General features: G+C 33.6%; 1 protein-coding gene across 6 annotated transcripts in view; it reads right to left on the reverse strand.

Annotated features, from left to right (window-relative positions):
- Positions 1-16,613, reverse strand: part of CCDC102B (coiled-coil domain containing 102B) — a 298,146-nt gene extending 281,533 nt beyond the window's left edge. For 3 of the 6 annotated variants that reach the window (XM_065533649.2, XM_045378146.3, XM_005586486.4), the window contains exon 1: positions 16,512-16,613. The gene's annotated coding sequence lies outside the window, so the exon portion shown is untranslated. Of the gene's footprint in view, positions 1-16,240 lie in introns of all 6 variants that reach the window. The other 3 variants (XM_074022345.1, XM_074022343.1, XM_005586485.4) reach the window with 1 other exon arrangement.
- Between the last annotated feature and the right edge of the window lie 565 nt (positions 16,614-17,178).

The following is a 17,178-nucleotide window of genomic DNA, read 5'->3' on the forward strand; positions in this document are numbered from 1 at the left end:
TTTAAAAAATGCATATATCTTATATCTATAAAAAGATGAAAAAAAAGAAGTTAGTGCAAAACTATTTGAAAACCAAACTAGAGTTCAGTGTGTGTGTGTGTGTGTGTGTGTGTGTGTGTAAATGGAGGTGAAGGGTGACTGGTATGAGAGAAATGATGAATCTATACCATATTTCCTGGTCAGTTTGTTCCATTTTCATCTGTGTTCCCATGCTCTGGTTAATCACTTCATTCTGTATTTATGGCATTGAATAATAATTTTAATATATGTGTTTCCATACCAGTCTATAAGCTTCTTAGCAAAGAACTTATATCTTATTTATCCTTGTCTTCACAGTAACTAGGACATGGAAGACATTCAACTAATGAATCTAGAGAGAACTAATTCTATAATTCAATTAAAATGCAGTTTACAACTGCCCCCAATGCATATACGTGCAGTTTATGTATGTCCATTGGGCCATAGCAAGTGATCTTATCCCATCCATTTGAATACACAGATTTGTTGGAGATGAAAATATATTTGGTGTCTCCGTGTTTGTATGTGTGTAAATCAAAGAAATGAAGGAAAAAGTAAGAGAAGAATGATTTGAAAGTGATCAGTTACTTGTAATATTTTAGAACTGTTCTCAAAGAAAATTTAGTTTTTAATGACTTAAAATCTCAGAACTAGCAAATAAAAAGCATGTTTATTGTTATATGATTACATAAATTTACATAAAATATATAAAATATCCTCCTTTAACATAGAATAGTAAAGAACTCCTTATGTTACAAGGCAAGACAATCTGCATTCTATTTGTTAATATTCTGTTGAAAATAATTTTCAATAATTTTCAACTGGCAAATATTTGTGGATCAAAAACTTTAGCAGTGATATAGGTGTGTATCAGAAGAAGAAATTTATTCTAATATTTCTGGAGTATTAGTTTTCCTTAGTACAGTTTGTGTTTGGCCTTTAAATATAAACATACTGGAGATTTTTTTTTCGTTTCAATTTGTTTTCATTGCAAATGAAATATTTCGGGAAACATGCTCATTACTATTATTTGTTCTTAAAACACTTCTGGGATCATATACATTTTTTAAAACCCAGGTATTCTTATTGATATTATTTCTAAACATTAAGTATATAGTTTCTGTAATATGATATTCACCTTATCATTTATTGCTCTGTCTTTAGAAATGTTTAGTAAATCAAAAGAAATGTTTAAATAGAGAAAATTGCTATATTTTAATCATTAATTTTCCTTTGAAAATAATATGATTATACATGATAGATTTTAGTTAATGTCTGAATATAACTGACCATTGAATGAAAAACTAACCTACATTTCTGGTCCAAAGTCCTATAATAATGTTTCTCTGAAGGAAGAAGTATTAATTACCCAAATCTATTCATATTGTTTCTTGATGAAACCAGTTTATTTCTATTTCAGTGGCTGATTTATTGAGAGAGATGTTCTAAATTGAATAAATATTTCTGGCTAATAGTGCTCAAAGCCTGTAATTAAGAGAAAAGCCTAGAAAAAAGTGATTAATTGCAAAACAATAATTTGCACAGCTAGAAAATTACTCCATGTGAAAAAAAACAGATTGAAAAAATGTTTTCCTCCTTTTCCTAGAAATTGGAGTAAAGAAAATACTCATTCTGTTTTCTAAAAGCAAAGCATAAATTTTCCTGCTTTAAGGAGTTTAGATAAAGCCTTTAATACTTCTCACTCTATAGAAAATTAATTCCATTTTTCTCATTTTTTCCTACTGATAAAAGGCACCACTATCCTTTCAGTTTAGGCTTCCCTTACTAACCATTCTAAGATTTAGGCTTCCCTTACTAACCATTCTTCATCGTCTTCTATATCAAGTCAATTATAAAGTCTTGCTCATTTTAACTTATAAAAATTTTTATTTGCATTCATGCTTCTCTGTCTCATCCACTTTTAGTCCAAATACTATCACTGACTCTAGGATGTCAGTACTCAATTTCTGTATGTTAATTCTTCAGAAGGAATATTTCTTCCACACACACACACACAAAGTAGAAGCACCAGCTTGAACTAAAATATGTACCTTCACATTTTTAACACAGGAAATGCTTGAATACTCACTAGGGTCATGATTTCTTTCCCTGCCTCTTTGTATTTTGCTTCCTCTTGATATATTCAAATATATCAACCTGCCCAATTAATATTCAACATCTGAAAGACACACCTTCTGCTACAGAGGTATTTGGTCACTCTAAACTATAGAGGCGCTATTCAAATTTGCTATTTTGTTCTTTAAAATGCTTTTCTAGGCCGGGCGCGGTGGCTCAAGCCTGTAATCCCAGCATTTTGGGAGGCTGAGGCGGGCGGATCACGAGGTCAGGAGATCGAGACCATCCTGGCTAACACGGTGAAATCCCGTCTCTACTAAAAATACAAAAAGAAATTAGCCGGGCGTGGTGGCGGGCGCCTGTAGTCCCAGCTACTCGGGAGGCTGAGGCAGGAGAATGGCGTGAACCCGGGAGGCGGAGCTTGCAGTGAGCCGAGATCGCGCCACTGCACTCCAGTCTGGGCGACAGAGCGAGACTCCGTCTCAAAAAAAAAAAAAAAAAAAAAATGCTTTTCTATTACTTAAAGTAAACTATTACGTGAAAGTTGTTTTCTATTGCTTTAAAATGACCATAATCCAGTAATCATATATAGCCACAATTTCTAAATGATTACCATGGTCCAGGAATTAAAAGGAAAATTTCTCCTGGAATAGAGTCTTTAGTTGAGAATTAAGTTTCATCACAAAATACATCTTAAAATTTTATCACATTTTATAAAGTAGAATGAAAGCTATTGGATGCTTTAACATAATGTGAATTTTGAATCTATTTTTAAATAAAATTATTCAAATATATTTTCCTGTCAAAATGTTTAATACTCTTAAGGGAAATACGAAAATCTGTTTTTGTTTTCTGTAAACCCAACCATGATGTGTAGCTTTAGCAAGCTTTTTATTTTAACAATAGAATGTTTAACAAGAAAAGATTAGGCACTGATTTGTAATGGTAAAACTCTAACACTGCGAGTATATTTGTTCTTACACAGTTTTATTTCAATCAGCAGTGGTAGGAGAATCTTATACTATTTTTCCAGATGGACAATTTAAAAGGTACCACATTCAGTGACTGAGCTATTTTCCCCTTTAAGTGAACATTCTCAGCATATTAAATCCTACCTCAGCCCAGTATTTGTCTCTTCTGGCTTTGGACATTACCTTCCAGGTTCAGTTTTTCTCCCTACCTCTGAGAGTCAGCCTGCAGTCCTCTGTGCTTCACGCAACCTCAGGATCCTCACCTGTCATTACTGCTATCTCACTATGCTCCCATTCCAGAAAGCCTTCTTCCTTTCAATCTCTTCACTACTTTGTCTATCTTGTTCTATCTCCCTCTTTCTTAAAGACCCTTCTGCCTGCCTAAATTGTTTGCTTTCTTATGTTTTTTGTTTGTTTGTTTTTCGCTCTTGTTGCCCAGGCTGGAGTGCAGTGACAAGAACCTGGTTCACTGCAACCTCTGACTCCCGGGTTCAAGTGATTCTCCAGCCTCAGCCTCCCAAGTAGCTGGAATTACAGGTGCATGCCACCACACCCAGCTAATTTTTGTATTTTTAGTAGAGATGGGGTTTCACCATGTTAGCCAAGCTGGTCTCAAACCCCTGACCCCAGGTGATCTGCCCACCTCACAAAGTGCTGAGATTATAGGCGTGACCCACTGCGCCCAACCTCTTATGTTTTTGTCAACATAGAAAAGAAACTGTTTATTTCAAAGTTTCCATGAAGGCTCTGTATTGTTTTACACCTCAAGGATGTAGAACCAGAAATACCATTTGACCCAGCAATCTCATTACTGTGTATATACCCAAAGGATTATAAATCATTCTGTTATGAAGACACATGCACATGTATGCTTATTGTAGCACTATTCACAATAGCAAAGACTTGGAACCAACCCAAATGCCCATCAATGATAGACTGGATAAAGAAAATGTGGCACATATACACCATGGAATACTATGTGGCCGTAAAAAAGACTGAGTTCATGTCCTTTATAGTGACAAGAATGAAGTTGGAAACCATCATTCTCAGCAAACTAACATAGGACCAGAAAACCAAACACCACATGTTCTCACTCATAAATGGGAGTTGAACAATGAGAACACATGGACATAAGGAGGGGAACATCACACGCTGGGGCCTGTTGGGTGGTGGGGGACAAGGGGAGGGATAGCATTAGGAGAAATACCTAATGTAGATGATGGGTTGATCGGTGCAGCAAACCACCATGGCACGTGTATACCTGGGTAACAAACCTGCACATTCTGCACATTTATCCCAGAACTTAAAGTATAATTTTAAAAAGAAAGAAAAAAGAAAAGAAAAGAAAATTTTTCAAAACAGACTCTCTAAAAATCACGATCCTAGAGAACCCAACCTGTCTGGAAAAAAAGCATTAAGTTTACAATTACCCAAGAGTCACCAGCATTCAGGAATCATTCAAAAGTGATGGAGAATAAGATATGCTAATAACAGAGATATGATTTCCTGGATTAAGGCAGATAGGGAGAAAATTTTTCCTGAATATTTTTCTAATGATATTGTAAACTAATACGTTGATTCATTGTTGTATTTCCATTTTAATCAGATATAAATCACATGTGTGATATCTGCTAAGTCTGAACAGGGCTTACCACCTGCTGAGTGTGTATATGCAAATGATTGTCCATTATATGAAGTTTTTCAGTGAGATTTACAAATAACTTGATTGGTTAAAAAAAAAAAAGACAAGACTAAAATCTATCTGAAAATTGAATTTGTGTAAGACAGTTGCTTACTACCTCTTTCCAAATTTTTTGGTGTTATTAGATTTTGTTTGTTGTATTTTTTAAAACAGCATCTGTTGTACATATGTACTCTGTTTAAAGATTAACACTTTCAAATCTATCTCTAAATATAAATTTGACTAAAAAATCTTTATGCAAATTAAATTACACATAATGAAAAACAAAAAGTGGTAAAATAATGTTAAGATTTTTAAAGTATACTTATTTTCATTTGTCTTTACTTCGATTGTTTTCCAATTTTGAGTTTTAAAAACATTTCAGTAACTCATGTGAAACAAAAGCAAAACAAGCAACAAACAAATGAGCAAATGCAGGTAACGCAATGTATTTTAATGGTCATTTTACTATAAGCATTCACACATGTATATAATGATATCTACTCATTCCTGAAAGTTGTTAAAGCTGAATAAGAATAAACATTTATTAGTTTTTGAATCTCAAATTCATTCATTTGACAAATATTTATCAAATTTCTACTATGGTCCAGCCATGAAATTCTAGGCATTGAAGATGTACCAGTGAATCAATAGATGTAAAGGTCCACTCTCATGGAGCTTACTTTTGATTATGTGTAAAATCTGACTCATGGAAATAAGTATGTATTTATTTTAAAAATTATGTAGCTATTTAAATTAAAAGTTTTCAAAATTACGTTTGTTACAAATTATTTAGATGTTAACATTTTTAATAGAACAAAAATAGCGTTAAATTATTAAAAACAAATTGCTTTGAATATTATAATTTTCAGTAGGTTTTCATGTACATCAAAAGCTGGAAAAAATAGAATTCCATAATCTATAACACAAAGTATAACACAAACTTAAACTGTGTTTTTAGAGTTTCTCTAAAATTCCTGAATTATCTCCCAAATATCAATATTTATATGGTCAATTCTTCTTCCTTTATGGAAAATGAGGGACTTCTTGGCTGAGAGTAAACTTTACTTTCTAAAATTTCTCAAAATATTTGAGACAGGAAAGCCAGCTGCTTTCACCCACCCGTGGCAACATGTTCAAAGCACAATATTGTAGAAGCTCAATTACGTTTATGAATGCTCCAAATTACTGCAGGCTGGATTTAGTCCTTGAATGATATGCTTTTATTAATGTAATTGCAGAGGATGTTGAGAAAACAAAATTATTCGTGAACATGGAACTTCCCAAGTTTCATAATTATGTTTTTTCTTAAAACACATAATCTATTTTGAAATCACAAGGCTACTTACCTCTGAATAGCAACAGCATAAATTTTAGAATATATACTTCTTATGACATAAATTTTTAAAAATAAAATCATGTAAAATTCATTTTGTATGTAAATAAAACACTTTGTTAGTATATTGTACTATAAAGGCATTAAACCAATCATTTTCTAAAGCCAAAGAGCTTCATAATCTTCAGGAAAACTGAAATAAAAATGTGTAGTAAAAGCAATGAAATAACAATGGAATGATTCAAAAACCAAATGTTATTTTATTATGCAACAAAAAGAAATATTAATACATGCATGTGTATCACCAAAAATTTTAGGAACAGCAGCTAGTAATATTTGACAAAATGCTGGATTCTTTGTCCTGACCACTCTAATCTTATTTACAGAATCATTATATTTATATGAACTCTTCTAAGATAAAAACAATATCTGTCACATGTTTTGTTCTAATCTTTCCATCTTAATATAATATAAAACAAGTAATCCAATTTTAGATATGTTACTTGAAAAACAAGATAGAATGGTTGTACAATATGTAAGCTACTTCTTATAATTGTGAGATCCAAAATGTTGATTTCACTGGGAAAGTTACATCTATAATATAAAACTTATAGATAAGTTTGTAATCTTGAGAAGGAAAAGACATGGAATCTTAAAAAAAAAAAATTAGCTTTTGATTTGAAGATTAGTTGCTTAAATCCTAGTGAAACGTTCATCCCTGCTCATACTTTCTCCATGTTAACAAAAATAAATTAGTAATTTATTCAGACATAGAGGCCCCCAACTCTGCAATCATCTTTTTTTTAAGTGTTGATATTTCTGGTTTTCATCCTTTGACATAGGAGAAGGTAGAAATAAAGAAAAAAACAATTTAACTAGAAAGCAGAATCCTTAACACAACTGCTGATTGATCTGGGATCTGTTTTCATTTGTTTCCTTTCATCTTGACATAGTTGTTTGTCTTAGTAAAGACAAGTAAAGGAACTGGATTAAAAATGTCAAAATAACAGGAAGTGAATACTCAGTGTTTATATTTCTTAAAAGATCTGTCTTTCCGTCCCTGAAACAGAAAATGGATGTCATGTGCAAGGAAAGCTGCAAAGAGTTGAAGACCAGATTAAACTCTTAGATTTCTGAAAGCTTGCTTGCTTTTTATTTTGCCTCCCAATCATGTAAATACTTTCTTCAATTCTTTCCCAAGTAATTCCTATAATGTCATATCTCGAATCTTCCTCAAAATCTCTAGTTTTTACTTGTTTTTCTTAAATATCTCATGATTTCCCAGATCTATACATTGCATTTAATTTACAAAACAAAGAGAAAAAGTACTAAGAATTGTGTGGACTCCTAAATTGAGTTTTATCATTTTTATCATTGCCTGATTTTCATACCTATTAAATTTTCTTAAATTAGTAAATTTTCTTAAATTATAGCAAGCAGAAAATATATTGGTCTCAGTTGTTGCTAGAGGCCACTGTCTTTTACATACTTCTCAGTATCAAAATAACATAAGTATGTAAATATGATAACACGAGAGCTATGGGTAGAACCCAGAGAACACTGGTTCAGAAAACGTGAGGTAAATTCTCTTCCTTGATAAGGACATTCAAACCCATGTGTGTTCCCCCTTTCAACAAGGAGATAAATATCAATATGAAATATATTCTACGATTGCTATGAAGATATTTTTGAACCGTTTACATTCTGGAGTGTTAAACCTGTGCTGTCTTAAACGGTAGTCACCTATCAGATGTAGTTAGCAAACACTTGAAATGAAGGTTGCCTGAATTGTGATGTTTGGTGAGTATTAATTAAACACAGCATGAAACGTAAAATGTAAACTATCTCATTAATAACTTCATATTAATTACATTTTGAAGTGATATTTTTGAAAGATTGGATTAAATCAAAAATATTATTAAAATTAATGTCACAAGTTGGTTTTTTAATTTTTTAAATGTAGCTACTTTAAATTGCAAATGTTGCTGGAGTTATATTTCTGTTGGACAAAATAGCTGTAGAGCATTCAAAAAACTTCAAGAACTTTTCTTTTTCCGCAGAGAATTTTACAGAAATAGAAAACTGTGTTCTGATTTTTTTCAAACATGTTCAGAATGTTTTGGCAATATTGCTGTCTCTAACACCTAGAGGCTTCCTAAATAGAGAACATTAAGATAACTACTAATAATTACTTGTAAATATATGCTTGATAAACATATTGTACTGATAATAAAAATGCACACCAAAGTAGCTATGCCTGCTATTCAAAGGTAAGTGAATGTGACATTCTCGTTCTCTGCCACATGGCCACATAATAGAGAAGAGGTGATGTTGCAACAGTCATGCAAAAATAAAATGAATATCATTTTAAAAATTGGGTATGTGTGCTGAACATTCTTATCTAAGCTTTGAAAAATCCCAGTATATTTAAAGCTGTTTAGACAGCATGGGAAAAAAATAATTATTAATTTTAAAAATGTATGTCATTGTTAAAATAGCAGTTGTATTGTAAATAAAAACCTAAAAATAATATTAATTCGTGTGTTCTTAACATTATTAATACATATAATTTTATTTTTATCCACAATTTTGGCAAAATGATAAATACCTAAAAAATATTATGGGCTTATAATCTGTTGTATTTGAAGACTTCCTTGTCTTGCTTTGATCCCTGGCTGAAGATTGTTCTTTAATACAGTCTGTAGGACTGATCAAAACGTTACATAAGCAGAGAAAAGTAAATGAGATCACTGACAACACTGTAGAGTCTTGGCATGGGAATGGATATTAACATTTATCTAATGAAACTAATTATGTTAATAGATTAGGAGAAGTTGGGTATGTTTTCAGGGACAAGAAAAATTTTAATGTCCAAAGTATTTCACATATAGTGTCGTTACAATATCCCCACCTCTCAGCTCCTATTAATTCCAATAATATGACCTCACCCACCCACCGGCTGGATATGCACCTAGATCCCATTACCATGCTAGCATTTCTTTCCATATTAATGATAAGCACTCTGATTACCCTTTACTATTGTCCCCATAACTCTCTTCTTTGACCCAACTATGGCCTCCTATCAATGGATAGTATTGCTTTTTCTCTCTTCCTCATCCGCATCACACCCACTCTCTCCTCCCTATTCTGTCTCCAGTTTTAACAAATTGCTCTGAGCAAGCTTGGCATTCCCGTGACCCTACTTGCTTAGAAACTCTAATGTCAGTGAATTACAGCTATCTTCCTGCTCCATGTCTGCACCTACACACTTGATCATGCTTCGAGAAAACGCACCCTTTTCTATCTGGTGTCACCTCAGTTTCTCAACTCTGAACCTCATATGGGCCTCTAATATAGCCAAGCCAACTCTACCACAGGGAAATTAATCTTTTTCCCTGATTAATTCACAAACATTCTACTGAGTAACTCCATATATTCTCTATCTTCAAAATTTTCATATCTTCTTCAGCTCTGCCTTATCTGTTGAGATTGCAGAAGTTTTTCTATTTCACTTAGAAAAGATAGGTAATTATAAGACAACTGCATTCCACTGGTTCCATCATATCTATGTGTCTAATCGATACCCATACGTCATTCTGTCTGTTTTTACAGAGACTCACTCCATGTTCTTAACACCAAACTTCCCATTTGTATGCTCTACCTGATTTCCTCTAATCCACTCGAGGACATGGCTTCCTCAAATACACTCCTCTCCTGTTTAGCCAGTTTATACCTCTCTCTAGATTAGATTATTCCCATTAGCAAATGTACATGCTGTAATAACCCTCAACATTAAAAAAAAAAAAAAAAAGAATTCGATCCCCACCCAGCAGCCATTCCATATCATTGGCATTTTTTTAAACAAAAATTATTTAAAAGACACTTTCATTTATCTCATTTTCTCTTGAAGTCATGGTATCATTTTCAACTCTAGTTTGCCACAAAACAGAAAATCGGTGGCTTCTACACTGCAAATCTAATGGTCAACTCCAGGCCTGAAATTCCTGTTTTACTTGACCAGTCAGAAGCCCTGTATGTGATTGTCCATTTCATCATTCACTTTTCTTGGCTTCTGAGGGCATCTTCTGTCGTGGTTCTCCTCCTGCTCCCTGGTAGCTGCCCACGTTCTGTCTCAGCTTCACACCTCTGACTGGAGGCCCTCCAACACTGAGACTTCAGGCTGGGGCAATTGCTCTGGGTGAAAGCATCCAAGCCTTTGCCTTCGAATTCATTAATTTTCTGAAATTTCCTAATATCTGTATCTCTGGTCTGAGATGTTCCTTTATCTCTGGGCTCATGTGTCCAGCTGCCCACTTAACATCACTAAGGATATCGAATCAGCATCTCAGATTTCACATGTTTAAAAACAAACACGTGAACTCCCCTCTCATCTACACCTGCTCCTCCACAGTGTTTCCTGTGCCAATAAATGCACATTTCACTCTTCTAGGTTTACAGACCAAACTTAGGGGTTATCCTTGATTCCTTTACCTTTTCACACTGCACATCACTGTTGGAAACTCTGCCAGTTCTGGCAGGAAATATGAAATACAGCCTATGCAGAATTTCAAAAACTCCATCTCTAATAACTCCTCCAAACCACCTTGTTTCTTGCCTGGACTATTGTATTGTATCTGGCCTCCCCACTTCTACCTTTTCCCTACTCCAGTCTACAGCTGAGTGATGCTTTAAACACTCAACTTATGTTACAATATTTCTAGGATCCCAACATTCAAATGGCTTCCCATCAAACTCAGAATAAAGGGGTTGTAGTTTATGATGTTCTCATGGTCTAAACATAAACCACTCTGAACTCTTCATCGGGATCCGTGATTTCCCGACTTGAGGCTCCTACAGTTGGGGTATGAAGAGGCCTTTTAAAAGTAAAATAATATTAGGTTGGTGAACATGGAAACATTGAAAGTAATGGCAAAAACCACAATTACTTTTGCACCACCCTAATATCTTGAAGCTTAAGCTGGATTTACTTCCTCCCCAAGATGCCTCCGCCTGTGCCTCCTTGCCTTGCTCATTCCCAGCAGCTGCCGGCCATCTGGCCATTCCTTGAAGGGACAGACATTCTTCTGACTTAAGACTTTAGCACATGTGATTTCCTTTGCCTCTACCTCTCTCCTGCCAAGATTCCTCGTGGTTAGGTATCTTACATCCTCCACCCTAACAGAAGGGACATTCCCTGGCCATTTCAAGAGCACAGGCATGTTCTATTCCCTTTTAGCCTGAATTTTCTTTTTTTTCTTCACAGTACTTATCATGACTTAATATATATTTATATAGTATGTATGGATTCTATTGCTTTACTAGCTAGACTAAATGCTTAATGAAAAGAAAGCAGTTTTACTTTTATTCACATCTCTACGTCCATTGCTAGAACAGTGTCTGAGACATGGTAGACATTTATTACTACATGGATAAATCTAAAACAGAGTGACTTAGAACTATTCCTTTTCTTCCAAAAGACAAGCATTACAAGTTCCACTAAATAAGTCAGTCTTCTCTAAAGAAGGTGGCTTTTGGATATTAAATGCTTGTAGGCTTTTAAAATTAATAACGAAACAGTTTTAAGTGAGGTTAACCCCAATCACACCACTTTAATTGCTGTCAGCAACTTTATTCTCCCAAGTACTTAAACAATACACAAATACGCCTATGATGATGATCTGTATCTACAAAAGATGAAGATTTACACTTATTTGGCCAGAAATACTTTTGAAACAGTGTGGAAAGTGGACAGGATATTTGGAAGAACAAAGCCATGTATCCCTTTCAGAGATAAGAGAACCAAGGGGTTTCAAAAGAATCAGCAGATGGGAGGTGGAGTTTGTCTTCTGCACTATTTCTACTTCTGATATTGTTTTGTATAAAGATCTATGCTTCTCGAGTGTGTCATTTATATTAATTCAGATAAACATCCTGCTCAGTAATATGGAAGAAACTTATAGCCACAGAGTAAACAATGATGGCCAACTATAGACAATGAATGGACCATGTGAGGTCCAGGAGCAGAGTTTTGCATTCAGTATCTATGCTTAGGCCCCGACCTTCTGTGAGAAGCCTGTATCTGAAATAGCCCTCCTAGTTCTAATCCATGAATACTGGAATTTCTCCCATTAATCTGCATTATCAGGTCAAATGTATTTAGTCCCATACCCAAAACATAAAAGCCAGCATGTAAATTCATATAACATTAACACATTTAGAGGCCATTTGTAGCACGGCATAATTGCGACATCCACATTTTTAATCCATGCAATCATAAATTCCGTAACTTAAGTTTCATTATTACAAAAAGATTGAAAAAGCCTGGGCAGTATCACAAATAGGATGGCAGTTGCTTTGACCCAACTCATTCCTACCATTGACAATACCTGTAAAGTGATTTCAAAACAAAGATAGAGCAAAGTTCACCTGAACCCTCAGCCAATCCCTGGGATTATTCTAGCTCCAAATTAAGAAGAGGTTATAAACAGAACCTTCTAGAATTATATGAAACACCAATGGATTATGGCACTTCCACATCTTTCTCTTTTTTCCTGTGCTACCAAATGTTATAATCCCACTGAACATCTTATAATTTTCATGCTTTATTGTGAAATACATTTTCTTCTCATTCAGAGAAGAAACCCTTGTTCAAAACCCTTTATGCCAAAAGAAGATAGAAAATTCATGAATATAGGCTGACTAATAAGACTATTTGATCTTCTGCAGATGTCATAAATGTAATATTTTACCTAATGCCTTCACAATCCTAAATTCACTAAGGGAGGAAAGGAAAGATTGTATGAAACAGTCAAAAGTATTTACAAATGAAAATGAGTCTAAAGTTGCTACAGGTTTTTCTTCATGGAACTGTTGCCTCTTTACCTGTGTTATATTTCCAAATGTTTACTGCAGCTTAGAAACATATGCTCCCGAGTCAGTGACTAAAAATCCCACTTTTATTTTTGGAAGCTTTAATCCTACCAATTTGAAACAGACGCTATGATAAGATACATTTATAAATTCTGCAGTGAGCATATGTTTTTTTTCTCAGTATTAAGGACACCTTTTTCTTTAGCTAGCAAAATATCCTTCTATCAAAATTTTGACATCAAATATTTTTATGCCTTTACTACACACAACAGCAATTCTTTTAGGAAATATCATTAAATATAAATCAACTCAGATAATATTTAAGTATATAATAATGTTAACAATCCTTTGCAAAGCTATGACTACAATTAAATGGCCTTGAGCACAACTTCCAATACAATATCTAGTTTTCCTTTTTACAATCAAGGTCTCAGGCTCACATTCAATCTCCGTTGAACATCTACAATTAGTCAGGGCACTGAGGATGAAGTACTAGTTATACAAATTGTCTTCTATATAATATATTCTTAGAATGCAACCTAGACCTGTACAAAAATAAAATGTGAAGGTCGGGACCAAATCTTTGCATTTCAACTATCCTCATTTGTTTTCATGTATGGCAAAAAGATACTCCTTCAGTAAAGGCTACTTAATGATAGTATGTTTCTAAACTAGTAGATAGCATGTTTATAAAATGATAGCATAGTTTCCATCATATGTACATTGAACAAAAAATACTCATTATTATGAAATAAGCTATAATTTTAATTTCATTGAAAAAAGAAGAAGAAAATGAGTGTTATTCCAGACACTAATTCTACTCTGAGAAGAAGTAAAGCAATGTGTTTAAGGTTTGGATATATGAAGAAAAACATGTTAATAAATAAGATCTATTCTTTTTTACTTTGAATATACTGTATTTTACACTATCTATTACAATGTGAATTTTATATATGCTTTTCACCCATTGAAATGAAACTTATACAATGCCTTTACTTGATAATAACTTGGTGATTCCATAGTTTTAAGACTATTTGGTCGCTGTGTGTTTGTTGATATCACATATCAAAAAGAAACAGAGGAAAGTCAGTGCATCCCCAGTGTCATTCCTGGCCACCTCACATGTCTCATTTGTGAATAGGTAGTATTCAATGCAAATCAGTGATGACATTTTCTCTGAGAATGCAAAAGATAATCTTCTCTAAGTAGATTTAAGAAAATGTAGGAGATAGAAAAGCATAAGTGTTGAATATGAGAGCAGCTAATTTAAATGTAAAAATTACCCCTTATTTGCAGTGTCAGTCTCTCTTCTCTCAATTCCCAAAGGAAATGCGTGGCCCAACTGACAGAATGGTGATTGGTCTGGATTTATAGAATATTGGAATGGATCTTTGGACTGTTGTCTCACTGCCTCCTCCCTGCACCCTATAATCCCGATGTCCACTTCAAACCATTCTGCTTGACTTCTGCCAGATTCACATTCCTAGAATACCAGTACAGCATAGTGGAAATAGCGCTGGAGCCAGAAATACATCTGAAATTCTGGTTCCCTCACTATCTTTATCTGTGGCTTTCAGCAAATCATTGAACATTTCTGAACATCAGGTTCCTTCATGTGCAAAATGAAAATAATGTGTAAAATATTGTTCATTTTATTGCATAGTTATAAAAATTGTGGATATGTATGTAAATCATCTTGCATGCAGCAACTGCTATTATGTATTGGCAAAATGATGATGATGATGGTGATGGTAATGATGATGAAAAGAGGCACAGAAACTCCATCTCTTTTCAGAAACTTGCAATTGGACCCTTTGTATGATATGTAAAGACCAAATTTTTCTGTGTGAAATGTTAAGATGCTCTATAAATTTTTCCTGCTCTATGTATTGAGTACAATGTCTGCTACTCACAAAGGCATATTTTTTCTGCTCCAATCAATGAATTACTCACCGTTCTTTTGTGCTATGTGCTAATTCATGTTCAAAACCCTTTTTGCCAATTACTTGTTCAAAGTAGAGTATTCCTCTTGCTTTCAGCACCTATCCAAGTTCTACTAGTTTTTCAACACTCAGTTCAAGAAGTTGAACTTTTCTTTAAAGGCTCTGGCATCTCTTTAGGACTGATATACCTGCTAAAAAGGGAATTTCTGAATATTTTGGCATTATGGCAGAATTCAATTGGTCTTGTAATATCAGCATAAGAGATATGATGACCTGAGATCATTTTTTGTATTTTAAGAATTACAGCCATAGTTTTGTGGCTCTAATAATTAGATAAAACAATCATAAATTATTTTGAAGCCACGCCCATAGTGAGGCCCAAAAACTATGTCCCAGTGATCAAGCAATTATTGACTCCAATGATAACATATGAAGTATGCAAAAGAGAGACAATGAAATGATCTATGATTTCATAAGAACATATGAGATTTTGGAAAATAAAGCAATTCACATAAAGCATTTTTCTGAATATTTTCAAATACATCACACAAACCTACATAGATACTGTGTCACTAACTTATAAATATTTCTCTCTAATTTATTGTTTTCATTAAAATATGAAATAGAATTCAGGAATATTTACTGGATATATAAGAATATTTATTGTCAATAACATATTTTACTAACAAGAGAATATTTACTCAAAAGTTGTAATAACACTATTTCCCACAAAAATGATAGCAAAAACACATTCACATTATTTTAGAAAACAGAAAAGCTGGCATTGATGTAAATAAGAACATCAATAAATACTTTATATATTTTGGTGCCTATGTTACTGACATATTTCTAATTACATTTTTAAAGAATCTTTCTTATATTGAATAAATGTACCCACTTGACACTCAATTGATAATTTATCTTTGCAGAAAACATAAGCAAATGCTTCTCGATGGTTTCCAGAGATTTTTTTCAGTTTTACAATTTATTTCTATATAACTAAACATCATTGTTATTATGCACAGGATTTTATTAGTTTATTCTGTATCCCTATCTCCTCCACATTATACACGTAACACGTAAAGAAATCAATATTCGTGCTAAGTTTGAAATATACTTTCCATTAATGAATACAATAATTTAGCATGAAGACTCAACAAATGAAAAGAACTCAAGGCACATGAGGCATAGATAGAAAGGTTTTCATAACACTTTTACTTTTTTACTGTAAGAATATAGATTCCTTCAAACACAATGACTAATTCACATTCATTTGGAACTATGAAACAAAATTTTAATATCAACATACACTATTGCTGTCTAAATGTAGAGTTGAAATTCTTACCTGAGTTTGGCTTAGTATACAGTTATTTTTTAAAGACAGGAAATGTATGACAAATTGTCAGGATGATAACACCCACAGTGGAAAAATGAAAGAGGAAAGGAAGAAATCACTTTAAAAAGAAACTCCAAATCCTTCTGCTTCCCAGCTCTACAGTAGTTTTGCTCTGCATCTTGTAAGCAACTGTCTTTGCTCCGAGAACAACACATGCTCTGCCTCAGCAGGAAAATATAAAAATTAAATAGAAAACCACAAGGTTATTAAACACTCTTACCCTCTGGGCTTGCTGGGCTGCTCCAGCGTCTCAGTTGCAGCCACATGTGTAAACAACAGAATTTCCTGCATCCTTTTCTCATCTGTACAGTTCTGGAGTCCTAGCCAACAGGATTATTTCCAGCATTAAGGGCACTCCACACAAACTCAAAAAAGATTCCCATTGGTTGTGAAATTTTATTGAAACCACTACCACAACCCCCTCTTTGGATCACCATTGAGCCAACCAAAATAAAATCATTTTTAATGTTCCCTAAGTATGGTTATCCAAAGCTTTCCATGCAAGCATTTGAAACCTGTACTGTGGATGAAAAAGAAAAAGACACCCACGCCTTCATCCCCAAGTGTACTTAATGTTTAATTACAACAGTATAACTTGTAATAATAATAGAAAAAACTAAAATAGCAAAGCAAAATAAAAGCCTAGAAAGTACCTATCTGCAAAATATTTAAAATAATTATACTGCAGATTACAAGAACAATATAAAATATTCATCCAATCTGATTTGCATTAGATTGCACAAAATCAAAAGCAAAAGAAATCATATTTAATAAAAGATTTGAGTATACAAATTATGAAACAAGAACTGTATATCAAAACCCTTGATCGTGGTCACATTGGCAGGAATGTGAGCTGTAGTCCCTGGGGTGCCCAGTGAAAGCTCCCT

Source organism: Macaca fascicularis, chromosome 18 (assembly GCF_037993035.2).
Source record: "Macaca fascicularis isolate 582-1 chromosome 18, T2T-MFA8v1.1".
NCBI classification, from domain to species: domain Eukaryota; kingdom Metazoa; phylum Chordata; class Mammalia; order Primates; family Cercopithecidae; genus Macaca; species Macaca fascicularis.